Here is a 27,120-nt window from a genome sequence, read left to right as displayed (position 1 = left end):
GCCCCCACAACCACACTTGGGAGGCAGCTCGCTGAGCCACACCCCAGGGGGCAGGTGGCAAGACCACGGACTCCGGCCACACCCGCTCCCGCAGGCCACGGCATCTTCGGGCCCATGGGCATGCCGGGTGAGCACTGGGGACAGGTGCCTTCATGCTCCAGACTCTTGCTGCCCTGGGACTCCACGTGGAGCCTGCCCAGAGGCGCTGGGAACGCCGGAAGAAGCTGCAGGAGGGGCCGGGCATTCCACAACCCGCAGGTTTTGCTCACAAGGCCCAACTGGGGGGGACCCATGGGCTCTGGGCAGCCCCCAGAGGCGTTTCCTGTGAGGACCAGTTGCATCGGCTCCAGGACTGGGGCCCAGGGGCCTCTGAAAGCCCGTTCCCTCTGTGGCCGGTCACCAACATCCTCATGCCGTGCAGCCCTCACTCCGTTCCCAGATGTCCAGCTCTCAGGAGGAGGGAGTGAGGAGGGACATCGGAAGTGCTACATGCGTGAATGTACAAGTCAGAGAGTGACCACGACCGCCATCAGGTAGGACCAGTTGCCGCGTGGCCAATTTCCCCACAGTCACACTCCCCGGGCCCTCCTGGATGTCCCCTCCCATAGACATGTCTTAAAGAGCCACCCGTTGAAGGGCCCTTGCTGGCTGCTTCACTGCATCTGCCCCCTTCCTCGAAGCCAGGCCCACCCCAGCCACTAGCCACCATGCAGCCAGCCGTCCTGGCAGTGGTCCGGCACCAGCCCCGCTGTGGCCCCACGACCTCCAGTAGTTTGTAATCGTGGCCTTGAAGAGTGGGGCTCCTGGCCAGAATCCCATGTGTGCCTTCAGGCCCGACCTCAGGGGACCAGAGGGGCTCTCCCTGGCGGGCCCCGTGCGGAGCTGCCCTCCCCACACAGGACCGGGAGCACCGCCGCGCGTGCTGCTTGTCTGTGGAGGGGCTGGGGAGGCCTCGGGTCCCACCCCACTGGCCGGGGCGCTCAGGTCTGTGCTCTCGAGCGGCACCGCGCCCGGAGGCCTCCTTCCAGGCCCCGTGCCTTTCCCCGGCCCCCAGGTCTATAAGCAGCCCCTCAGCAGTGAGAGGACCCCCATCCAGGCTGCATCCACCGAGCCTCTCCCAGGGGTGCTCCACGGGGAAATGGGACGTGACGGAACTGCCTTCTCGTCGGCCTCTCGCCTGTGCCGTGGAAGCCCCTGAAGAGAGGCTGGAGTGTGTTTCAGTTTGGCACGGTGTCCCACTGACCCCTCCACCCAGCAGCCCCACAGGCCTGTACCCGGCTGGCGGGGCCTCTCACCGAAGCCTAGCAGCTCCGCAAGCAGGGGTCTCGGTTTCTCCACTCAGCTCCCGCGTGGGCCGCCGCCCTGTGGCTGTTCGCGTGATCCCCCATTGCTTGGCAGACACCCTGATCCGGGCTTGACCCTGTGTCGTCTGGGTTCCCTCGTGGACAGGGCACATGAAGACGACTGGCTCACCGCACTGAAAACTCGGGCATCACCCGGGCATACTGGCACACAGGATGGCTTTCTTTTTTTAATTTTTATTGGAGAAGGACACTTTCTGTTTGCTTGATTTTTTTTTTTGTGGTTGTTGGCTTGTTTCAAAAACACTGAAATGAGTCGTGAGTGAGATGCCGCCGGCTTTGCCAGCTTCCCCCGCCCGGCGTGGGCCTGGGCCTGAGACCCCACGGGTGCAGGTAGCAGAGGCGGAGTCCGAGGGCTACTCCCCGGAGAAGCTCTAAGTAATACTGTATAATACAAGTGAGCAGCGATAACTAACATTCACAGAACACTGATGTTCCACCTGTGCTGAGCACTGAATCTTCCCACTTAATCCCCACGACACCCCCCGAGGTGGTCACTCTTTCTAACCCCATCAGAAGTGAGACAGAGCAGGTCGCTCACCTGCCAGGGTCGGCAGCAGGGGTATCAGGCCAGGCGTCGGCCTCGGGTCCCCTTAACCACCACACTGAGCGCCTCATTTGAGTCTAAGAAACGGATCTCCGGATGTCTGATCCAAGGCGAGCTGTATCTTTATTGGGTCCCGGGTTCCAGTGTCCGTGTGCGGCGCAAAGATGAGGGGACCATGCCTATTGTGGTACACAGCACCCAGGCCTTCGGTTCCCCACAGACAGGACGCTGGGGGGTAACAGGGAGGCAACCCCCCCGGCATGGGCCAGGCCACCAGTGGGAGCAGAGACGTCAGTGACGACCAGAGAACGAGGACGCAGCTTCCTGAACACCACAGCCCTGAGACCACGGCCCTGAGACCACAGTCCTGAGACCACAGTCCTGAGACCACGGCCCTGAGACCACGGTCCTGAGACCACAGTCCTGAGACCACGGCCCTGAGACCACAGTCCTGAGACCACGGCCCTGAGACCACAGTCCTGAGACCACAGTCCTGAGACCACGGCCCTGAGACCACGGTCCTGAGACCATAGTCCTGAGACCACAGTCCTGAGACCACGGCCCTGAGACCACGGTCCTGAGACCATAGTCCTGAGACCACAGTCCTGAGACCACGGTCCTGAGACCACGGCCCTGAGACCACGGTCCTGAGACCACGGCCTTGAGACCACAGTCCTGAGACCACAGTCCTGAGACCACAGCCCTGAGAACATAGTCCTGAGACCACAGTCCTGAGACCACGGCCCTGAGACCACGGTCCTAAGACCACGGCCCTGAGACCACGGTCCTGAGACCATAGTCCTGAGACCACGGCCCTGAGACCACAGTCCTGAGACCATGGTCCTGAGACCACAGCCCTGAGACCATAGTCCTGAGACCACGGTCCTGAGACCACAGCCCTGAGACCGTAGTCCTGAGACCACAGCCCTGAGACCATGGCCCTGAGACCACGGTCCTGAGACCATGGTCCTGAGACCACGGTCCTGAGACCACAGCCTTGAGACCACAGTCCTGAGACCATAGTCCTGAGACCACGGCCCTGAGACCACAGTCCTGAGACCACGGTCCTGAGACCACGGCCCTGAGACCATAGTCCTGAGACGATGGCCCTGAGACCATAGTCCTGAGACCACGGTCCTGAGACCACAGTCCTGAGGCCACGGCCCTGGGACCATAATCCTGAGGCCACAGCCATGAAGTCTCCCCTGGAAGGTGCAGCAGTAACTGGGAGACAGGTCTTGGGAAGGGGACTGAGGTCCTAGACTAGGCAGAGAGGTCTCAATGCTGCCCCCATGCATTCATGTTTTTGTGGCCACGTTTGCTCATGGACAGCAACAAACACCATTTTATTCTTATTCTCATGCCACCTGGGCAATGAAGAATCTTCTAAAAGCTCTAGCTATAGAATAAAACCATATTGCAAGAGGTTTCCTCTTGGGATTAATTTGTTATATCAAGTCTATCAAAACATATTCCTTATAGACTGTATGTAAGATGCTGTCTTTATTGTCTGTCGCACCCCAGGAAACAGCGCCAACTTTGGGGTCCTACTTCCTCAGCTCTTGGCTTTTGTTCTCTCCCTTTTACCCCTGTGGTTTGGCCTGAAGTTAGAGAAGGTGTATGTTCATTGGTGAAAAGCAAATTGTCAGAAACCTGCACGAGTTTGTTCCAGAAAGTCACCGTCAGCACAAAAGAATCCCTGAGTGCACTGCCAAGCCTTCAAATAAACATTAGGGAGACACGTTGGGTGGTCACAGAGGTGCAAGGACTCGGTCTCCCCTGGGCGTCTGTGTGAACCTGGAGACAGGACGGGCAGAGAGGTGGAGGGAGCGTAGAGGGTGCCCGGTGACTTCATCAGACGCCAAGTGCGAGCGAGGGCCACCTCCCAGTGTGCCCACAGCAGTGTTCTCGGGGGGGCCCCGAGGGCGCGACCTCTGTCCAGCACAGGTCAGCCGCGGTGTGTGCACGTGCACGCACGCCAGGGTGTTTCCAGTATAGACTGGTTTCCTGTAGGGGTTTCGCAGTTGTTCGGCCGTTCTGCTCCCTGCCGTCTCCTCTGTCGACTCCAGCAGCTGCTCCTGCCTCGCCCGCGGCCGGACGTGCGCCTCGTGGGCACCGCACGCTGTGCCAGGGCAGAGCCGCGTCGTGGAGCCCCTGGGAGACCAGCGCCCCTGCATGGAGCACCTCGGGGTCGGCACCACGCCAGCACCGCCCGAGGCCGTGGAAGCCGCAACCCCCGCAGCCCAGCCTTCCGCGCCCGTGACCTCACTGGAAACCCCGCAGCACGTCGTCACGCACTGAGAGCGCGGTTAACCGGTAAGACGGTGACGACGGTTCCTATGCACCGCTAAGCTGCGGCGGGCGCCCAGTGTCTAGTACAAGTTTCACAACGGCCCCTCCGCGGCCGCTGGAGAGGTGCGCAAGTGCCCACGGTCACACCAGGTCGCACCAGGTCGCACGGTACTTGGTGTTAAAGACAGAGTCCAGCCCGGCCCTGTGCACTCTCAGCACCCCGGCAGCCCCGCTCCGCCCGGCCTGCCCCCTCGCAGAGCACGGAGGCCGGCCTCCAGGGGCAGCTCGCACCACCGGACGCAGCATCACACCGCGCTCACCAGCAGCGGACCCGATCGCAAGATGGTCTCAGGCACGCTGTGAACGAAAGAACCCAAAATACACGTCAGGGATGCATGGCGGCTGGCGGAGCCACAACTGTGCCCGCGTTTACACTCACGGTCCTGGGGCCGGAGGTGGGGCTGGAGGACGGTCTCCACCGCAGTGGGAGTGTGCTGCGGGTGCACGTGCAAGAGGCCACGTTGTGGAGTGGCCACAAAGAAGAGTGCCACCAGAACAGCCCGTCCCGCGGGGTTAGGATGGCGCCCTCTGCGTGGTGCAGCTCGTGGAAGTCTTAGTGTTTTGTGTCTGTTTGGGACACATTTATTTGTGTGGCATTTGGCTGTCACAATCAACACCTCCCTTTACTTCCTTGTGACTTGAGAACGAGAGACAAGAAGGCACCTTCCAGCTGGTACTTAGCCTCCAGTTGGCAGAGGACCCACAACCTCCTGCTGTTTGTCCCCAGACATGGAGACTGTCACCATGGCTGGTTTTTGGGGGGAGCTGGGCTGCTTTCTTGTACGTTCAGGGTCACGGGATTCTGTCAGCGTCCCATAAGCCAAAGGTGTCCACCTTCCAACGCTGTTTGCCAGCCGGGGAGGCATGCCAGTTGTCAGCCCCCCCAAGGAAAGTGACCCCACTGTGGAAGAGAGGCTGGTGTCTGCTCCGTCAAGCGGGCTCCCCCTCTCTCCCTGCTGATGAGGCCCTTGAGGACAGGGCTCCTGTCATCCCCCAGCAGTGGCTGCCTCCTGCCTCTGGATAGACAATGTCACAACTCCACCCGCCCCTGGACCCCGGCTGGTGGGACGCACGGCAGAGACATTGCTAGCACGAACGTGAGCAGCGTCCCGGGCAGCCAACCCGGGGAAAAGAGGTGAGTTCTGGGGTCAAAGCTTGTCTGAACTCTGGTTCTCTTAGCATGAGTGGTGTCTCCTAGCGGTTTTCTTCCTTTTTGCGGAGCAGGAAGCTTGAAGTAGACTCACATCTCACTGAGCGTGGCCACGTCCCACAGATGAACGGGTCCCAGGACCCCTCCGACCTCCCCGTTTATCCTTGGGAGCGCATGAGCCTGTGCAGGGGGATGTCGGGGCCATGCTCCTGTGTGTTTGCTGAGCGGGGATGCCCGTGGCCGCCCCACCACAGACATACCACGGCGGCCACTCACACAAAAGAGCATGTGGGCTCAGAAATTTCTTTCCAGTCAATTGAAAACAGGCCAGGTGGGACCTGATGCTTCTTCCAGAGCGAGGCTGATTTTTATTGATTTGCACAGAATCTCACACCCCAGGCTGCTCTCTGACCAGACCGATAACCACTAAACAAAATATCCAGAGTCAGAGGCACGCTTCTCTAAAGACAATGTCTCAAATTCTAATTCATAAATGACCAGAGAATAACGAAATAGCATATTTAGCTGCTAAAGCTGGGCTCTTCTTGAACATGCATCCTAGGAACCCTGGTGGAGGCTCTGAGCTCTCCTCAGACCCTGGGACTCGCAGCTCCGTCAGCTGTCCACGGAGCCTCGGGACCTGAATGGGAGGGGGACGGGGCTCCTCGCAGCCTCCTGGATGGACCGTGCCCCTGCAGTTGGAGATCTCGAGACGGATGCTCAGACATGAGGAGAAGCCCAGGAAGAAGGGCGCATCCTGAGCTGCCCTGCTGTTTGACGGGAGGGTGACCAGTTTTTCTGAGTGGCCACCGCCTGGCTCCTGGTGGAGGAGGACCCCTCACCAAGCTTCATTCTTTCGATAATTGTGTACTGAACCCCGCCGGGCCTGGGGTGCAGACCCACACACAGAATGAAGATCCTTGCTCGCCGGAGCTTCCAGCTGTGGAGGAAGACGGGCACACACATCACATACGCATGCAGGGTGCTGCACAAAGTCAAGTGCTCGAGAGAAGAATGGGGCAGGAACGGGGAAGAGGAGTGTCGTGGTTGGGAGGGGATGGGGTGCAGGTTTAGAAAGGCGGCTGAGGAATAGGGTGACCACCTTGTCCCAGTCTGCTGGGAATTTCCCTGCTGGGCCTGAAAGTCCAGCATCCTGGATGCTGCCCGTGCACACTGGATACTCCATGGACACACTGGACACTCCCATCAGATTCTCCCCTGTGCACGCTGGAAACTCCCCTGTGCACACTGGACTCTACCCCGTGCACACACAGGATGCTGCCCCGTGCACATACTGGCCTCTCCCCCGTGCACATACGGGACACTCCCCTGTGCACACTGGACACTCCCTTGTGCATACTGGACACTCCCCTGTGCACACACTGGCCTCTCCCTTGTGCACATACGGGACACTCCCCTGTGCACATAGTGGATGCCGCCCCATGCACACTGGGTACTTACTGCCTTGCACTCCCTGAATACCTGTGCATGCTGGTTACCGTTCTGTCCATATTAGATACCTTGTAACACCTACTGAATATTCACAAAGATATAAAGCTAAGAACTATAACTTTCTATTTTTTATAAAAACTGGGAGAAAATATTTGCAAATTATATATCTGATCCAGGACTTGTATCCTGAATAAATACAAAACTCTCAAAACAATATTAAGAAAAGAAGCAATCCACCTTTTTTAATGGGAAAAATATTTCCACTGGCATTTCACCAAAGGTGATCTACAGCTCGCAAACACTCAGCATCACTGGTTATCGGGAGGATGCAAAGGGGTACCACGATGAGACAGCTCTGGAAGAGCCAGAATTAAAAGACAGTCCTGCTAAGCATGACTGAGGATATGGAGACAATGGAATTCTCCTTCACTGCTGATGGGAACAGAAACTGCGCACCCTTTTTGGAAAGCAATTCGGCGCGTACCCTAAGAAGTTAATCGTACAGCTACCACCTGATCCGGCTTCTCCACCGTAGGTACTCACCTGAGACAAGTGAGAGCGTATGTCCAAAGACATCGCATAGATGTTCATTTCTGTTTATTTGTAAGCGCCAACATAGCCATCGGCGGGGGACGGGAGAAGCAAACCGGCCCATCCACGTGGTGCAATGTCACTCGGCAGTGAGAGTGAGCTGGTGACACAGGCTCGGGAGGACCACAAAATCATCTTGCTGAATAAAGGAAGCCAGACCAAAAAAGATGCATACTTTCTGATTCCATTTACACCAAATGAAAGGGAATGAAGCTAGCGTATACGCCGGTCACCAGGCACCTGGGAGGGCAGCCGGAATGCCAGGGCTGGAGGGAGGGTTTGCCAAGGGCCACAACAGAACCTGCAGAGGAACAGACACACTCACGATCGGGATTGTGGTGATGGCTTAACAGACATATGCTTATGTCAAAATCTAACAAATGACACATTTTTAATAAACAAATTTAAAAATTTAATAAATAAATAAAACTGTTTTCAAAAGTAGTTAATCTGGTAGAAAAAGGGCTTCACACACGAACAGTGAGAAAATATGAGTCCGTAGACCACACGCAAGCTGGGCGAGTCACCGCGTGCACACGGCAATGGCGTCTGTGCCCTATCCCCGCGTGCCCGGTCCCAGCTGCCCACGAGGCGTGCAGGATGCTCTGGGAGCCCTTCATCTCCTTACAGAAAACACTCTCATGGGCTCCGGCACCTTAGGATTATCGGTCACCACTGACTGGTATCTTATTGTTTTCCATACCGCTGCTTGGTCTGCATCTCAGATGGTAAGAACACCCCCTAAACCCTTTGGTAATTGATGGGAGAAACCATGTGGTTTCCTTTGGTTTCCTTCTGCCACTAAGAACAAGGTTCAAATGACTAACATGCTGGGAACACACAATAATGATAACAATCGTAATTAACAATTTATATTAATAGAACCTTCTTGTCTAAGTAGCTGAACACATGGAAAACGTGTTTGCCTAGGATGGGGCGGGGGACAAAGACAAAACCGGAGAAGTGCGGCCAGGACCAGCAGCTGGGAAAAGTGAGCTGGCCTCCGTGTAGACACAGCCTAGCTCCATAGGGCCGACCCCACGGTAAGAGTGTTCTCATCCGGAACCAGGACCGGTGTGCACACACAGCACCAGAAAGGGACACGCACGACGCACCCCGTCGCCCAGGGGAGGCCCGAGGACAGACAGAACAGGTAGGCATGATGACTCTCTGCAGCTCACGGAAGGAAGTGCGTGTCCATCCCATGCAGGCGAGAATATGGCTCGGGTCTTCGGAACCGGGGCTAGAACCAGCCCTGTCCATCTGTTCTTCCATGGGGACTGGACACTCAGTGGGGGCCCCGTGCAGGAGTCCAGCCCTATGAAACGGCTGCAAGGCTTCACATCTGGGCCACACAGAGGAGGGAGCCCCCAGCTGGGGCCTGACTCCAGACATGCTGGAAATGCAGCCAGCATCGGGCCTGCCGTCCCGCCCTGGGGTCTGGCTTCTCCAGCCCCCTCAGCATGGTTGTGTGGACCCCCACCTCTGTGAGCCCCTTAGCCACTCAGAAGGACATCCCAGGACCCCTTCATCCCAACGCCCAGAGGACGTCCTCCTCCTCCTTCAGCTGACCCTCAGCAGACCGCCCGAGGACTCCCCTCGAGATGCCACCCCACCGGCCATGGTCTGACACCGTCCCCATGGCCATTCTCCACCTCAGCCGTGGCCACCGTCCCGTTCCGGCTCACCAGACACCACGGGAGCGGCCCGGTCAGCTCCCCCAGCGGGCCCTGGTTGGTAGTGGACTTGCAGTGGGCACGTGTGCTGGGTTCGCCCTGGGCCAGGTGGTGGCGCTGCTGCCCTTAGGCATCTGTGGCCACCTGCAGGGGCTCTGGGGCTCCTCGGGCACTGGCCCTGGGAGCTCACCTGGCCGCACCTTGCTGCCTGGAGCCCACATGCAGTGCGGGCCGAGCGCGCGGGGCAGTCGTCAGAGCAGAACCGAGGCTCTGGCCCAGGTCCCCGGGGCGCCCCATCTGTAAGACGGAAGTAGCGTAACTGGGGACGGATCCGAGCCCCCACTCACCCCAGGATGGAAGCACCCCACTCAGGCACGGCACGGGGAAACTTTGGGGTGATTTAAAATAATGCCTGTGCATTGTATTTTTCTAGTTCTTTCATGACAAACGTTTTCAAACACTACAGTGGTGCCAGGGCTCATTGGGGGTCAACAGAAAGCTTCATTTTCGTCTGGTTCTGATGGTCTGTATTTAAAAGTGCACACCACTGATGACTTGTTTCAGTCAAGAACCTTTTTCAGATTTCCCTGTAAACACCTGCCCACCCTCCTCAGAGAAGTGTTCGTTGTCGAGTCCGTCCCTGACAAATTCCCTCCACATTTCCCGTGTTTCCTTCTTCCCAGCGTGTCCGCAGCAACCTTCCTCGTGCCTCTCCCCGCCCTGGCCGCCGCGACCAGCGAGGCGTCTCCTTGCGCAGGCCACACCCCCTCGGACCCTTCCTTCTGCTTCGATTCTGTTGGATACCGAATATCCTGTATGAAAGCAATCAAGCCTTCCGGTACAACTCAGTGACGTTACTTCTCATCAGCGGAAGCAGATTGTGAGGTCACGTGGCTCCTCCTTCCCACCATCCGTGTGGTCGGAGGAATCGGTACCCCTGAGACCAAAGGCACAGAGAAGCGCCCTCAGACTTACTTAGAAGATCCAGGGCTCGGTGGGAGCAGGTGCGCACACACCAGCACGGGTCTGAGCCGAACTGAGAGTCGGCGTGATCTCGATAGCGACAGTCTGTGTTAACCGTATCCAGAGAGCTGGGCCTGTTCACAGCTCACCCTGAACTCACCAGTGAGGACAGGACTTCCGCTGTCCATGCACAATGTCCCTGAACCAAAGCAAATCGTACGACGAACACCAAACTGCAGTTTGCAAGTCAGCGAACTAGGAATCTGGAGAAGAGTGACAGAGGGTCACCACAGGACACCCTGTCCTCCAACTCCAGAAGGATGAAGGCCCAGGCCCTGCATGTCCCCACCCAGCCCCACCCTGCAGGGGAGCCAATGACCCCAGGGATCGACCCAGGGCCACCGAGGCCCCTTACGGAACCTTCGGGCGGCTGATGGGAGGCAGGCCCGAGACCTCCCCGGACATCTCCGCTCTGCCCAGCTCTGTTCCCCAGATGGAGACCGAGGCGGGATCCCAGCGCCGGGTGCTGTGCCCTCTGTCTCTATCCCACCACGTCACTCAGTCCTTCTGGGCCTTTGTTTCTGGAAATGGGGAGTGGCGTCCGCCCTGCCTGCCCAAGGCCGTTTAACAGGCGGGTCCGACATGTGAGCAAGATCCTGGGGAAAACACATGCTTCACTTTACTGAAACTCGTGTTTTTAAGCTTCAGGTATCAGGATTCCCTGACTTGTTTTGGTGATTGCTCTTCCTGGGGGCTGGGGGCTGGTGTCAATGACAGAAGTAAAGGGTATGAGGTAGGTTTGTCCTATGACTTTTGGATCTGAGAGTTTCAAAATCTATTTCTGATAGATTTTTACATATTACCCACAAAGTACACTACCACGTGTATGCCTTGGAGGGCTGCTGTCTGTAGCTGCCTAACTGACACGGAATTGTAGAAACATTCAGAAAACTCAAGGAACTAGGGATGCCTGGGAGGCTCAGTCGTTAAGCGTCTGCCTTCAGCTCAGGTCATGATCCCAGGGTCCTGGGTTCGAGTCCCACGTCGGGCCCCCTGCTCAGCAGGGAGCCTGCTTGTCCCTTTACCCATCTCCCCCACTGCTCATGCTCTCTCTCTCTCAAATAAATATATAGAAATCTTTTAAAAACATAAAAATAAATAAAAAATTCAAAGAACTGCCATCATAACCAACTCCAACAAGAAAACGGTGGGATAGTGCAGAGCAGAGCCGCCTGTGCTTGGACCAGGAGACTCATCCTTGACGTTGACGCCTGTGTCCGGGCCGTGCTGCAGAAATGGATCCGACCCCACGCACTCCAAGTTCAGGTGACAGGTGGTTGTGTGTTTGTTGGCTTGGCTGCTCCTGGAAGTGCCGTGCGACTGTTCCTGAGCACCACTCCACTGAAGCCTGGAGGAGTTCAGTCTGAAGATGCCGGAGCACTGCTATTCCGCGGTATCGGAGCCATCGGTCATAGGGTGTCATCCCCGTCTTGCAGGATGGTGGTGGGGAGCGCCTGCGTGGGCTGCTGAGGACTCACGGCCAGCAACCTGGAGGCCGGCCGGGCGTTTACACCAGCCCAGCAGATGCTCAGAGAGGGGAGCTTGCTGGGTTTCCACAAGGAAAGGAGCAGTGTCCACAGGGCAGGGCCCTCAAAGAAGCGCGGGCTTTCTTCCGAGTCCAGGGGAGCCACAGACAGTCTCAGAGCGAGTGTGCTGCCGTCAGGACTGTCCTTCTTCAGGGCCGATCTGGCCAGCGTGCAGAGGACGGACGGAAGCACAGACAGGCGGGGCCGCAGCGGGCAGACAGAAACAAGGACAGAAGGACTGGGGACACAGACACCACGTGTCTTCTTCCTTCTTTTACATTTAAAATCTGGTTGTCGGGGAGACTGGGATTTTGTGTTGAGGTTCCCTGCTATGAAAAGCATCCAATACCAGCAGTTTGTTTTATCGGGAAACTTCCAGAGCTGTCTGTCCCCTCATGCAAACGCATGAGCTCAATAGTTATTGAAATATTTTAGAAGAAAAGTAACTTTGAAACATACGTGAATTTAAACAATTTTCATTTTTAATATTCATTTTATGTTTTTGAGAAAAACTGTAATAAAATTTTATATACTTCGGATATGGTAACATTTTATTTTTTAGTCTTCTAAATCAGGGGTTGTCAAACATCTGCTATAAAAGGACAAAAAATAAATAAAAAAAGGACAAACAAGGCTATCGGTCTCCACCACACTTGCTTACCAGTGCTAACATAGCTTGAAAGAAGCCACAGATAAAATGTTATCAAATGGGCACCGCTGTGTTCCAATAAAACTTTATTTACAAAACAAATCTTTATTTATAAAACAAGCCTAGGGGGCATTGGCCCCTGCTTTAATCATTAGCCAATACAAGAGAAATTAAGTAACAATCTTGATTATAATAAGTGATATTATTAAAATAAAATCCTGAAATGTAAATTTTACGCATTAACCATGAAATGATTTATGGGTTATATTGCCTTTGTGGTATTATTCACCCAAAACTGCTGCCCCATCAACAAAACATCCAGACCCGCTCCACTCTGATTTCAGGCACCCTGGATCCTGTTCTGTCTGGGGCACACATCTTTACATTTTACTTTCCTGTCTTGTCAGTATGAGGGAACATTGGCCTGAGTAGGACATCGGAGGAGACATATTAACACTATTTTAGCTTGATTCACGTTAATATTCAGACATACAGTGTGTGTTCTTCTGTTTCCTCTTCGATCCTGCCCCATGATTGCTGGGGTCGGCCCACACGGGGACTTACATAAACTGTTTCCTCAGTCTCGCTGCTGGAGTTAGAGGGGGGCAAGTGAGAGAAACGCAGCATTATCCCCGGGGACAGGATTGCTTTCATGGACATGCTCGCCTGCGCTGAGATTCTCCACCAACCAGCTCAGGGCAAGAACACGTCGCCTAGGAAGTCTTAAATCTGTGTTCTCCCTGCACAACAGAGACCAGCGAACAGACATTATCACCAGAGGGGGAAACAGGGACTGAGAAATGGAATACATTTCACTTTTGAAGAGATTAAGACAAAGTCACAGAATTAATTTCTCAATTTATAGCTCCTCCTTCAGCTAGTCTATGCAGATGAGATTATAAGATAACCACCAGATTGCTCCTTTAAAAAAAAAAATTATGATGTGTAAAGCCAGCTGAACACTGATGCATCGTGCTTGGGCAAATAAAGCAAAAACATGTTTTCATTTGGACAATTCAAAATTAAATCCCTGCTTATCCCTCAAATATTTATTCTCAGATTTGTAAGTAAATATGGCATTTCAAGGACACTTTTTAATTAAAATGTTTTTTAAAAGCCTGAAATGGAGACATAGTAAATATTTAAATACTTTATTAGTGTAGGAGAGTCAGATGAAAAAACTCAGACTTCAAAATGTTTCCCCTGAATTGTTCATTCTCATTCCTTTACAATGAATGCAGACACTAAATAATTGTGAAATCTACATTTTTTGATGTAGGTCCTGCCACCACACTTTTTCAGAAAATCTAGATGTGAATGTGTCTATTATTTACCTAAATCCAAATCTGATGTTTAAAAATTACCCCCCAAAAAAATCTATTCTTACCTCAGTAAAACCTTAAAACTAGTTTCCTAAGAGAATTTTGAAAGTAGTAATAATAGTAAAAAAGAAATTCCTGTCTCAGGTCGTTTCGTACGTGCAGAGCCTGAGACAAGGATTTGAGTTCCCTGAAGGGAATCAGGGGGCAAGTGAAGCATTTGGAGGCAGGAAGCAGGAGGGGGCCAGTGAGGGTCTGGTCTTGGGAAAACCTCAGGTCTGCAAAGACCCTATTCCAAATAAGGTCACCGCCCCTGGTCCCCAGTGTTGGGACATGAGCACATCTTTGTGGAGCCACCACTCAGTCCACTATAGCAGCTAAGCTTTTGACATGAGCGGCGGGGGGACTGCGGTGGGACAGACGAGCGGGCTCTGGGCAAGAGCTGAGTAGGGTGTGGGAAGGGCGGCTGGGGAGGGACTGCAGTCCTTCCACCGCGGCCATGCTAGCTGTGAGGAGCTCATGACACGTTTGAGTTCACGACTCAGAGTAAACTTGGAGCCAGAGAAAGGACACGTGTACACATGGTATCTTAAGCCAAAGGCCAATAAACAGTGAGTCGGTGGAGACACAGAGGAGGTGATGGTGCCGTGAATCACCATTTTGAGTCTGTTAACACTGGAGGCGCCAGCAAAGTGCATTTGGAGGAAGAGTAAGAAGACAGCCATTCGGTAAATCTTTTGTCAACAGACACCAGGAAAGAAAGCATTTCAAGGAGAAAGCAGGCAAGTCTCTCAAGTGGAAATGCAAACAGCAGAGGATGCCCACTGGTGACCAGCGTGGCTAGATGAGAACAGAGATTAGGAATAATTAGAGCAGGAGGAGCGTGCCCGTGCTACCGGGTGTGGAGAAGGGGCCCACTGATGGAATGGCCAGCTCCTCCCCGGTTCCCAGCGGAGAAGGGCAGGACACACAGCCCTGCCAAGACACTGTCCACTGCCTCACACGGGCAGCAAATACCAGAGAACAGTCATCCCACCCAGGACTCACTCTGGCAACGTGGAGCTGGGAGGAGACGGGTCAGGAAGGAGTTTCATGTGAACAAAGATGTGGTGAAGCTCAGGTGGCCACAGTCAATCAGACGACTCTCGACTTCCTCCCACCACAAAAGCCCCTTTCCCCACCACACCGGCCCCTCCTACCCAAGATCTCTCTGGGCAATCTAGTGGCCCGTCCGTTCCCGTTAACCTTTACTTCACTACAATACTCAAATCATGAGAAAACACCACCCAAAACTGCTTTTCACGAGGCGTGATTTCTATCAAAAGGATCTGGGGCACTTACAGTGCCACACATCAAACCAGACCCCGCGCCCCCTGCATTTAAGAGCCTCCGGATCCAGGGCAGTGAAAGCATTTCGTTAGTTTTCAAGATTCACTCCGAATGTCTTGCCTTTTGTTGATTGAAGCTATATTTCTGGTGTCATTTTAATAGTTTCTGTGTGCATAAACTTGTAGTTTGATTATAGGTATAATGAATAATTGTTCTGTCATTTACATTCTAAAAGAAGTGCATTCAGGAACTACCACACAATCTGACTTCTCATAAATTTTCTTCTTACACGTTCATTTGGTCAGATTCACAAAAGCTTAATGTCAGATGATTATTTCTGGCATTCACTCATCAGCACCTCCCAAAAATCCACCTTAGGATGTGATTCTCAGACGCTGCAGCTAGAAATAAGTGATCATCCTGACATTTCCTGGCTAATGGAGGTTTTCATTTTGTTCTTTTAGCAGCACGTTTAGTCAGGATCGGGCACGATTGTGCATCACATAAGCTGTGAGTGTTTCCACTGAGCTGGAAGTCTATTCTCACTAAACAGTAGTAAGGATTTAGTGGTTCGGAAGCTAACCTCACCTGACTCCTCCAAACCACCCCGTGCTTCCATTGTCCCCCAAAGTTCTAGCTGCTGCCTGAAGGTGTCTGCCCAGGATGAAGCTAGAGAATCACACATCCCAAACTGTGGCATCAACCACCTCGTCTTCTGGGGCTTGCACCTGATCTGCAAGGCACACTCTGCCCAAACGACTCTGAGAACTTACCATCTCCTGATTGTAAGGATCACAGTTTTCTCAGGTTCTGTCTTTTCCACCTCGTATTTGAATCTGAGTGTAGTGATTTAGGATCATTTGAATGCAAAGCATAAAGTGCGTTAGAGCAAAGCCAAACTTCCTGCTCTGTGTTCCTTCCCTCTCCACCCTGCCACCACCCAACCCACCTGCCCATCTGTGTAAAATGATAAAGACAGGAGAGTCCAGGGAAATACTAACTTTCCTTGCACTTCCCTTTAAAAGACAGACGTTTCCTCATGTTTGTGCAGAAGTCCCAGGACCTTGAAGCTGCGTGAGAAGGCGAGACCCTTCTTCCTACAGACCGGCCCTCCCTGCGGCTCACCACGGTGAGCTCCAGGTTGGCCGGGAGCCCGGCAGAATTCAGAAGAGCAATCAAAGTGCCATTTCCCAGAGGGATCAAGAGCTAACTAAAAGGGAGGGAGTTCAAAGATCCTCCCTGAAGAGAGTGACCCTGAGACATAAACTCTGTAGGTTACGGCCAGCAACTGCAGGAATGCCCATCCTCCCGAAGCCTTTGTGCGTGCAAGCCGGCTAATTCACAAGGTCCGTGGAACCCCAGAAAGCAGGGCGGGTTCTGCCTACGACTGTGGTCCATTTCTCAGCGCTGGAATTGGACATTAATTAGCACTTTATTTGCTGTTTGCTCCTTTTTCCACAGATATTTCCTCTGGGGCCATGACGGCCATTTCCTGTCCTTTAATCTCCCACAAGTAATTGAACCCCGGCCTCCCGTACCTGCGGGAGCTGACGAGGGGCTGCTCAGAGGGGGACCCGGGGTTTAAACGACACACGTTGTGCCGGTCTCCGAGCTCACGGCAAGAAGAGTTAGAACTGGGCTAACATCATTGTAAATAAAAGGAATAAGATATTATAAGATATAAAAATTAATTTTGCATGCTGTATGTTTTTAAGGAAGGGAAGCTTGAGGGTTTTCAGTTTTAAATTTGGAAGCCTCGAATACTTGTAGTTGAAGTAGTAATAGTAAATTAAAACCATAAATAACACTAATTAAGTGTTTACTGTGTACCAGGCACCGTCCTCCACACCCGTGTGAAGCTTGCGGAAACCGCGCCCGGGCTGCCTGCCGGCGGAGACGCGAGCCGAGCCTCCCAGACGCACTGCCCACGAAGTGAAGGCACGGCACATAAATAACACATAAATTAAAAAGCTCGCAGAACCACTTTAACCGCATAATTGTCACGCGTCATGAAGTCGAACCTACTCTCTGAGGGCAAGGGCGCTAAGCGGGCGTGCAGGGACCGCAAACGGGGCGGTGGGCGCTCCACGCGCAGGGGAGCCCAGAGTGCTCTCCGTTCTGCCATGAAGGCTAGGGTCCCCGTGTTCGCTCTGGAACAGAAAAGAAGAAAAAGAAAGAAGGTGCTTCTCACGTTTAATTTCATTTACTGTCTCCCTTGTTTCCGAGAGCATCAGGTGATGCTCAGCTCAGACCGACGGTTGAGGAAGCCGACTGTGAAACACGGCACAGACGGGTCGTCGGTCCTTCCGCAGCGGCCGACTCACAGGTCACAACTGAGAGAGAAGCAGACGTGCGCCTTGCCTGTCACCCGCGTGCCCTCGCTCTTGCCCAGAACCTCGGGGAGCACAGGCAGACGGTGGCTGGGCATCACTTCGTGTAAATGCGCGAGGTTCCGGGGACTGTCGCCAACCACCATGTAGAACGTTCTCACTCAGTGACATCAACAATTACTGTGTCGATGCGGAAACCCTCAGGGTGAGTCGCACGGGAGCATTCAGGTTTGAGGAGATGTGTGGTCTCCTCGTCCCTGGAGGAGTGACAACAACCGTGAGAAACTGGGTGCACAGTGCTCCTCCTGTCCATCTGTCCTTCTGTCCATCCAGGCGGCCAGCCATGGGCTCTGGCGATCATGACTTTCCCCTCGAACACAATTCTGCGTGAGAAGCAGAGTGCATTTTAGATACATGTGAAGGACGGAAATGCTTTTTTAGTGAAAAAGGACGCGGGATATGAACTGTTTCTCTTTCTCTACATTCTCTTTCCAGCAACCACCTAAAGGCCTAACTGCCCTGCCGGGCGGTTCTTCACAGTCTGGGAAAGGGGTGGGAAGCGGTGTAGACACTGAGGTCTGGCTGCAACGGGCCCAGCATTGGCCCCTGGGCCTGGCACGGCTTGTGGGCACTACAGGAAGAGCCCGGGACGCCCTGCTCGGTGAGGCCAGGAGGGAGGGCTCACTGAGCCGCGGCCGCACACACACCCCGGCTGCCGGTGCTGGGCTGCAGTCTCTGCTGCTCGCCTACCCACCCTGCCCACGGCCTCCTCATCTGCAGAAGAGAAAGGAGGAGAGAGTCTGAGGGACCCCCACAGATGTGTCTGCGAGGAGCAGCGGGGATCCACCCTCTTGGTTCTGGAGCCCACAGCTCGGAAATCAAGGTGCGGCCAGAGCCGGCCTCCCTCCCCGGCCTCGACGGGCGCCCTGCCTGCCTCCTCGAGCCTCCGGCCAGCCCGCCAGGCTCTGCCCGTGAGTCCACACACTCCTCTGTGGGGACACGGCCAACCCCGCGGGTACAACTGTCTCATCTTGAGATTCTTAACTAAATCTGCAAAGACCTGATTTCCAAACAGGGTCCTATTCTGAAGTTCCAGACGGACACGAATTTCGGGGGACCAAGTTCAACCCCCTCCAGGACACAAGGCAGATTCTGTTCTCAAAGGGGCCTCACGCGAGTTCATCGTTTCCTCCCTGCCTCCAGCGCTGAGAACCTGAACAAGGAAGGACTTCCTACAATTATTGACTCTACTAGTTTCCGGGAACAAGGCTAAACACTTTCGATTTTTATTTCATCCAATCCTCATGATAACCCCAAAAGGAGACACAATTACTCTTCTTTTGCAGAACAGAAAACTGAGATTTAGAGAGATCAAGAGGCTAGGAAGCAGCAGACGAGGCTTGGCCAGGTCCGTGCCCCTGCCCTGCATAGCCGCGGCGAAGAGGAGAGTCGGCACCCCGGGCCCAGCTCCCGCCCCTGTGGGTCCGCCGTTGCAGTGGGCGCACCCGACCGGGGGCCAGGGGGACACGGGCACCCAGCCTGCGAGGAGGTCCTTCCAGCAGCGTGTTGGAAACGACCGCTGCCCGACGGACTAATGAATTTTACAATCGAAGGCTGAAGTCAGTGCGTCAGAGCAGATGTTCTTACTCTGGGAACTCCCAGACCTTTCTGGCCGTTCACTTACCCTTCAAGGGGATAAAACTCTCCCTTCCTTTATGTGTTGTCGCTGGAGCATGGCACAACTTTATCAAACTTTTTATTCTGGAAACTGAATTAATTTTCTGCAAGGGGGTTTTGTGCGGGTCTTTAATCACATTTACTGGGGAACATGTGTACCGCGGGGCTGGAGAGCCGATTACCGTTTCCAGAAAGGCCACTTTCAAAAGGAGATTGCCCTCACTCCTGAGGCCTCCATCTGAAGGTCCCTGGGTTTTGTGAAGAGGAAAAAATTAATTACTATTTTAATAACGAAGCCAAGCCTGCTGAAAATCCTCTTAGAGAGGAGCCGGGTGACGTAATGGCTCGCAGGGGGTTATTGAAACCCGGCCACACAGCCTGCCCCCCACCCTCTCTTCATCCTCTGTAAGACGATCCTGGCTGCTGAGCTGCACATCAGGGAATTAAAAATATAATAATAACACTGTTTTTTCTTGGGAAGGGGAAAAGTTGTGATGTGGGGCAGCAGGTTGGTGAGAATTCGCGTCTGCTTGGGGCCCATCTGTGCCCTCCGCCCAGCTCAGGACCAGAGCACGTGGGCAAGGCTCTGGGCCCGAGGCCCCAGCTGCCAGACGCTGGGGCACAGGGGACCCTGGACCCGAAACGGGACACAGGGGACCCCGGAACCGAAATGGCTGGTCGTGGGTCCGACTCCTTCCAGAATCCTGTCTGGTCCCCCTCCTCCCAGTGTGTCTCATCTGGCTTCTGAGAGAAAGCTGGAGATCGTCTCTCGGCTGTTGGCACGTTCGCCTCTTTTTCTTTCTCCTGGAAAGCACAAGTTTTGCACCGACGGCCGACTCGGTGTTTATCTACCCCCGCACCCACACCCTGGCGCTCACCGGGCCGTCCGCAGAGGGCCGGGTCCCAGTCCAGAAGGCCAGGGGTCCTTACACCTGCAGGTGGTTTGCGGCGCGAAGCCCTCGCCGGCCCGACACGTTGGCTGTTGGCGGCGTGCGCTCCCCCGACCGTGGCTGCCCGCTCACGCCGTCGCTCGGCCCAGCGTCTCCTCACTCACCTCACTGGCCTCTCCACTGCCCCCACCGTGACCTCACGCAGCGCCACCTGAACCCACAAGCAGCCACACTCACACGCAGAGCCAGCCAGGCCACGGGCCCCGGGAACCCACAGCAAGCTGTGTGCGGGACACGTGGAAGGCAGGCTCCAGCCACGTCCTGCTTTGACTGCCAAGCCTGTCTGTTCAGGAGAGAAATGCTAAAAATGACCAGAGAGAAAGTGACAGTGTCTGTGTGTGTGTTGTGTGTGTGTGTATGTGTGTGTGTGCACTGTGTTCATGTGGGTGTGTTCTGTTCATGTGTGTGTGTTCATGTGTGTGTTCATGTGTGTGTGTGTTAGTGTGTGTGTGCTCGTGTGTGTGTGTGTGAGTCTGCATCACACAGCATGCTCCTGGACCCCCAGCACCCCACCAGACAAGCCTCACGGACAGCAGGACCCAGCACGGCACCCACGCCCACCGCCAGGCTGGGAGTGCAGCTGTGAGGGGGAGAGAACCAGCCCAGTCCCTGCCCGTCTCCTCCTCTGGTTCGTCCTGGGTACCTGGCCGCCAGGTTATTTAATTTGGGGAGCTTGGCACCTGCTCAGCTATCGGCAGCCAGCACAGAGAGCACTCACTTCCCCTGCAGACACGTATCACCCCAGCGGGTCTCAGAGTAACCCAAGGGCGCGGACCGCGGGACTCCGTGCACAAAGGATGGGCATCGAGGGCGGGTACCTGAGCACAAACCTGCAGCCTGTGACCTGCAGAGCAGATGGGACCCCCCGCAGCCTGGGTCTGGGGCCCACGCTCTGCTCAGGGGTCAGCCCACGGTGGCCCTCGCGCCAAAGCTGCCTACCCCCTGTTTCTGTGCAGCTGTGAACTCAGAATGATTTCTAAATAGTTTAAAAAATGCAAAGAATCACAGTTCATGACATGTGAAAATGACGTGAAGTTCAAGATTCGTTTCCATGGATAACGTTCATCGGCCACCTTTGCACCACGGCCACGGAGCTGAGCTGTTGCCACAAACCCTAAGCCACGGTCAGGTACCGCATGACCCTCCCCAAACCACGCCCTGTGCTACCCAAATACGCTCACGATCTGGAATCAGATCCGCTGGGTGCTCTTTACACGTCAGCCTAAACCTCCTGGTCCTGAGACCCCAGACCGAGCCACTGAGCAAAACCCGCGGGACGTGAAAGGGGCAGAAGGCGTGCAGGGGGGTCTTGTGGTGGACCGACGAGCCCTCCCCTTCCTGCAAGTGCGGATCCCCCCAGAGCCAAAGGAGCTCCGTGACTCTGCTGGATGGGAAGAAAACGTATCAGATGAACAAATGGGGAAGTTTTATTAGCTGTTTATAACCTGTATTTTTTTCTAAATTGCTAGAGTTAGCATAAAAGAGACGTGTCGTATTGATGTGAAGTCTCCCAGTTAGGATTATGAATTCTGTGACAGCACAATAGCCTTGATATCAATATGTTTTTTCATGAATTGCAAAGAAAAGCAGGTGTATAAAAATAAAACTCACATAAAATATAAATTATCATCATGCGAGTTAATTCTATACCCTCAGGACACAATAGCTCACGCACTTTATATTTGCAAAAATGTTTGCGAGTTACTTTTTCAGATTTATTTATTTATTTCTATTTATTTAACATTTTTTCCCCTCACTGAGAGAACCCTGTGAGAGAGACATCTTATTTCCATAACTGTCCCTGGAGGACAACAGTCATAAAATGCTTCGGTGTTAACCTTGATATCCCAGATAATATGCTGCAGACGTGTCACCCAAAATGCACACGAGCTGAAGTCAGGTCTCCCCCTTGGCAGCGGCTGTGAAGGGAACCAGACTCTACGGTCTCTCCTTGCCAGACTTGGGGTCTTAGCAGGAGGACTCAGGAGTGGGGGTGCCCGCGGCCCGCTGTGGGCTCCGGGACATGTGTCTGGAGGGAGGGTGGCCCCCTGGCTGGGTCATTGTTTGGACCCCTTAGCCGAATGTCTTCATGTGTCAAAAACCTTGTCCCCATGTGGTCTCCATGGAAAAGAGCAGTTTGCAAACCCTCAGCAAGCAAATCTCCGTCTGTCTTACCCGACGAGGAATTTAAGGCTCCAGAAACCAGCTCCTGGATCACCCCGCGCACGGGCCCAGTAAGCGTTGCTCTGGGCCAGAGCACCCCACCTGCTCGCGCCCTCTCACCATCACCAAGGCACTTGTGGGTGGCTCTGAGTCGCTGGGGGGGTCCAGGCACCACACCGGGAGCCATGAGGCCGGGGCAGGGGAGCCTCCCGCACAGGCCCTCCCCGGGGCCAGGTCCGGTGCCTCGGGCTGCCTCCAGGCCTCCAGCGACCAGCCTGAAGTCCCCAGCCCGTGCTCGCCGCCGGCGCCACCGCCCATTCTCCCCGTGAAACACAGCCATCCTGGCTTCGGGGATCCGCTCATGGGAGGAAGAGCTTCTCTCCTGCTCCAGGAAGGGTCTGTTCTACGGTGGGCTATCACCTGCCACGAATATGCCCACGGGGCCGGCACCCTGCCGTCTGGCCCGCGGGACTCTTGCTTTCCTCTTGGTCCAGGGGAGCCGCGGGATGGCGGTTACACTGAACGCAGGCCTGTGATGCTGGAAGAAACATTACAGACGACAAAGAGCCTCCACGCCCTCTCCCCGTACGACCAGTCCTGTCGAGGCTTCTAGCCGCACTTTTGGGAAAATCTTCACGCCAGCACCACATGCTCTTCTAACCAAGACTGTGTCACGAACCCACATTCATCTTACCGATCCGTTTTCCTCCTTCTGGGACACGGAGAGACTACCTCCTTCGCCTCCGGCGGGAAGCCTGTGATGGGTATTTGCTCGTGGAGTGGGGGCGAAAGGTCCACGGCTTGCTTGTAAGTCTGTGAGCCTCGCGCTCCGCGGGCCTCACGGGGAGGACCCGGCGCGGCTCTGGCCGGCCCCGTGCTGGAGGTGGCGGCTCCCGGATGGCAGGAGCCCAGCACCTGCCCCAGCACAGGCCGGACGACCAGCACCTGGCCGGCTGCGGAGGACAGCGCCGGCCCGATGGCGTCCGACGTCACTGGCACGTGGGAGTGCCGCACCCGCAGCGGGCTCCACCGTCCTGGCCGACACAGACACACACTCCGCGTCACACTCCCCATCACGACAACCACTGTGTGTGTTTTCCCTAAATCTAATTTACTTTCTCCTTCCATTTCCATGTTGAGACCCAGAGCGTGAACGTGTGTTCTGTCGCCCCAGCTTCGCTCCCAAGAGCACGGGAGAAGCCAAGTTATAATACAAGATGACTGATACTTTAATCACATGAATTTGCTCTGAATATTCCAGCTTGAGGCCTCGGTGCAGCAATAACAGCAGCATGTCTGACCGTCTGGAGCTGGCTCTCCGGCCCCGTGGTGACCTGACCACGTCCTGCTTCCATCATGCATGACCGCGTTATGCTAGCGTTCCTTAGTAAGGGAAATATATTTTGTGTACCCGTAGCATCCGGCACTGCACTCAGCTAACACTCAGTAAATATTTAATTAGTCCATACAATATCAGTTCTGCCAGAATACAGCGTTCGTCAGTCTTTTTATAGGGAATTCATTTCTTGATTATATTGATCACTCATATCATGTGAACCATAATTGGCTCTTTTCTTCTGACAATATATTTTTAATGAGGTGCTTTTGACCTCTTTGTAACTGCAAAGTATGTCTTCTAGATAAAGTATATCACTTACACTCGAATGCTTGCTGTCCTCCTTCCCTTTAATATTGTAGAACCAAGTTTGTTTAAAGTTGAAGGGACTATTTCTTGGTTTCCCTAGGAAACCAGTCTTGACCCTCCAGGTGCCCTGCTCTCTGGGGACGGTGGAGCAGAGTACTAACAATGATCGAGGTTTTCAGAGGAGGGAGCAGGGGTCACAGCTGCCGGGTGATGGGGCAGCCCAGTGGCCACGCCGACCCGCGCACCTGCTCTCCTCGGTCCCGGTCAGACGCAGGGATGCGAGCTACAGGTCACAGCCTCCCGAAGATGCAACGTTCATCTTTCATTTCTTCCTAGAACTATCTTCACAGGAGTGACCATGATTTAAATGTCCTCTTGCAGCTCTCCTTGGGCCTTCACTCTCTTGTGCCCTTACCCACTCGAGACAAGCATGACTGGCAGCCCTGTTTCCCCCCACACCCTGTCCTCACACACAGACACAGCCGGGCCTGCTTGCCCCGCCGACAACCACCACCAACCAGACACACTTCCCACCCTTCCTAGAATACCCAGCCCGGAAAGTCGGCTGGCTCCTCACAGCCAGTGTTCCCTGCGAGGCAGGTGCTGCCGGAATGCGTCCCGGCGGCTGGGACGTGGACGACCCCAGAGCAGCTCTCCGGCTCAGACGGGACTGCGAGCACCTCATCCCTACCCGAGCCAGCCGGTGACTCACTGTCACAGTGCAGGACAGCCCCCGGCCTCAGGGTAGGGGGCTAGGCCACAGTAGACGGGCTAGTCCCAAGCTGGTCCCGGTCCTGCTCGTTCCACCAGCTCTGCCAGCCTCCCCGCTCCCCTCCACCTGAGAACACACCCTCCCTAAGTCACCTGAAGTGGGTTCTCTCTGGACACTCCCTCGGCCCTGTGCTCATCTTGAAATAAGAAAGGAGGTCGTGTGGAGGGAAAGGTGCTGCACTGGGTTTCTCTCCGAAGGCCCTGGTCTTCACTGTGCCACCACCCCGGTAACCGTGAAACGCGATACGGTACAGATCAGTCTTTGATGTCAGCGACGGGACGGAGGAGTTGTAGGAAGGGTGGGCAGGCCACACTGCTCGCCCGAGCTCCGTGGCTGGTCCCTTCCGTGGCCTGGGCTCAGCCACAGCCCCCGGACCACGAAGGAAAGAGGGGTTCGCGCAGCCTCTCGTGGGGATGCTGTCGTCGGCAGGATCAGAGTGTGAAAGCGGAGGTAAGTCTTCTGAAGTTGACGCTACCGTGAAGTCGTGGTCATCACTCGGTTCCTTCCCTCGCCCATTCAACGACGAAAGGTACGTCTGAAATTTCTTCCAAGCTCAGCGGGGATAAAAACGTGCAAAGCAAGGTCTCTCCCAGCGGGAAAACAGAGTCCCACCATCTCTGTCTGTGAAAAAGCCAGAAATGTCAGCAAAGAAATCCAGTGTGAAACGTGCTGCGATGCAGGCGTCCGTCCCCCAGGCGTGGAGTCTTCTGTGAAACTCAGGCCGGGAAGCGAGCAGATGGTCTGAACCCTGCGCTCGCCGAAGCTGCCGGCGGTACTCGGCCGCCAGCACCCCGGGAGGGCCGAGTGGGTGCTGCCCCTGGGAGGCAAGACCGCAGCCGAGGCGAGTCCGCGGCAGCGAAGCATCATTTTCGTTTGCAGAGGGTCCTATGATCAGCTCTTTTGTCCGTGCGGTTCGTTTGCCAAACCAAAGCTCAGATGACAGAGATCCAGCGGCTGTTTCTGAGGAAGGGAGGCGTCCTCACGCCTGCCCACGCCATCCCGTGACGGGGGAACACACTCAGAACAAGGTATAAAGCACGGCTGCAAACGGACAGTTATAACTTCTGGAGAGAACCTGCCCCTCAAGCGCAGGCGGGCTGGGAGGACGTTCGCTGGCGCCGTCCATGCCCCAGGGGGCTCGCTCGCGGTGGGCCCCTGGCAGGAAGTGAGGGGAACCCATGTGTCACACAAGGGTGCGGCAAATGTCCCCGTGTTGCCTGAGACTTCTTTAGCTGAGCTGCAGGGAGGCGAGGACTGCACTTACTTCTCCAGGGAACATGACCCGTGTGCCTTCTGCGAGGTCCCGCTCGGCATTCGGGTGCGTCGGAGAGAAAATCCGGGCCTGTCTCCTCGCAGAGCCCGCCGTGTGCCTGAGAACCTCGGCAGCGTGCTCTCATTTGCATCTGGACAAACTAGAAAGTTGTAAATGTGTACGAGAACCAAAGAAGGATCTCAGGATAGGCCTTCGTTCACTTTTTATCTCAACTTCAGTTTCCTGAGCAAGTGTTCTTCGAAAAAGCATTACAGCTCCTACGTAGGAGTGATTTTAAGGATCCGGACACTCGGGGTGCCTTGGTGGCTCAGTCGGTTAAGTATCTGCCCTTGGCTCAGGTCATGATCCCACGGTCCTGGAATTGAGCCCCATATCGGGCTCCCTGCTCAGCGGAGAGTCTGCTTCCCCCTCTGCCGCTCCCCCTGCTTATGCTCGCTCTCTCCCTTCCTCTCTCTCTCTCTGTCAAATAAATAAATAAAATCATAAAAAAAAAAAAAGAAAAGGGTCTGGACACCCTGCCCGGTATGTCACACACTATGAACAGGGAGATAAAAATATTAACTGAAAATACCAGCTCACCTTTCTGCAATGATTAAACTCTAGAGGAAGGAAGGTATTCTTGAATATAATATTCTTCACTAAGGTAAAATTTTCGACACTAAAAGTATAATGAATAGTGAGAGAGAAAGAAAAAAGTTAACCATTTGACCTCTTTACAAGAATAGGGGACAATGACAATGCGATTATTAAAAATTGTTTGTCTGATGAGCCCAAACCCATGAAACAACTGGTTCACCTGGTTCCTTGAGCTCCTCGTGTGCCCGACCTATGACCACATCCACCCACGAGGGACATATGGGGTTTCATTGTTTGGAATACCTGGTTCTGAACAATATCGTTTCTCATCATGTTTAATCTTTCACTTAGCTTTTTAAATAAAGAGTCCGTTATTTCCCTCCCCACGTCCCATCCCTCCCCAGGGAAAACCCATGGGGACAGTATCCTGTGCTCCCTTCCAGAGGTATTCTGGGATCGCCCAGCAAATGTGTGTGAGTCTTCAGGGTGTTCTTCTTACCCTTGACTCCAACACCAGTTACCCCTGGGCAAGAAGACAGGAGCTTCAGAAAGACTTGGCAGGTCTGATAGTCCTATCATACGTCTCTGATCTCTGCAATAATTATGTTCTGTCAAGTCGCACAACACTGCACCATCACTCCTAAGAAACACAGGGCTAGCATCCTCAGGTCCCAATGTTTTAACCCATCAGCCGATACATAACTATGTGTGTTTCCTTTTAAAGACATCACATCTCAAATATACCGCTGGTCTGCTCAC

Source organism: Halichoerus grypus, chromosome 13 (assembly GCF_964656455.1).
Source record: "Halichoerus grypus chromosome 13, mHalGry1.hap1.1, whole genome shotgun sequence".
NCBI classification, from domain to species: Eukaryota; Metazoa; Chordata; class Mammalia; order Carnivora; family Phocidae; genus Halichoerus; species Halichoerus grypus.
The sequence above is the reverse complement of the archived record's forward strand: the minus strand, read 5'-3'. Positions refer to the sequence as shown.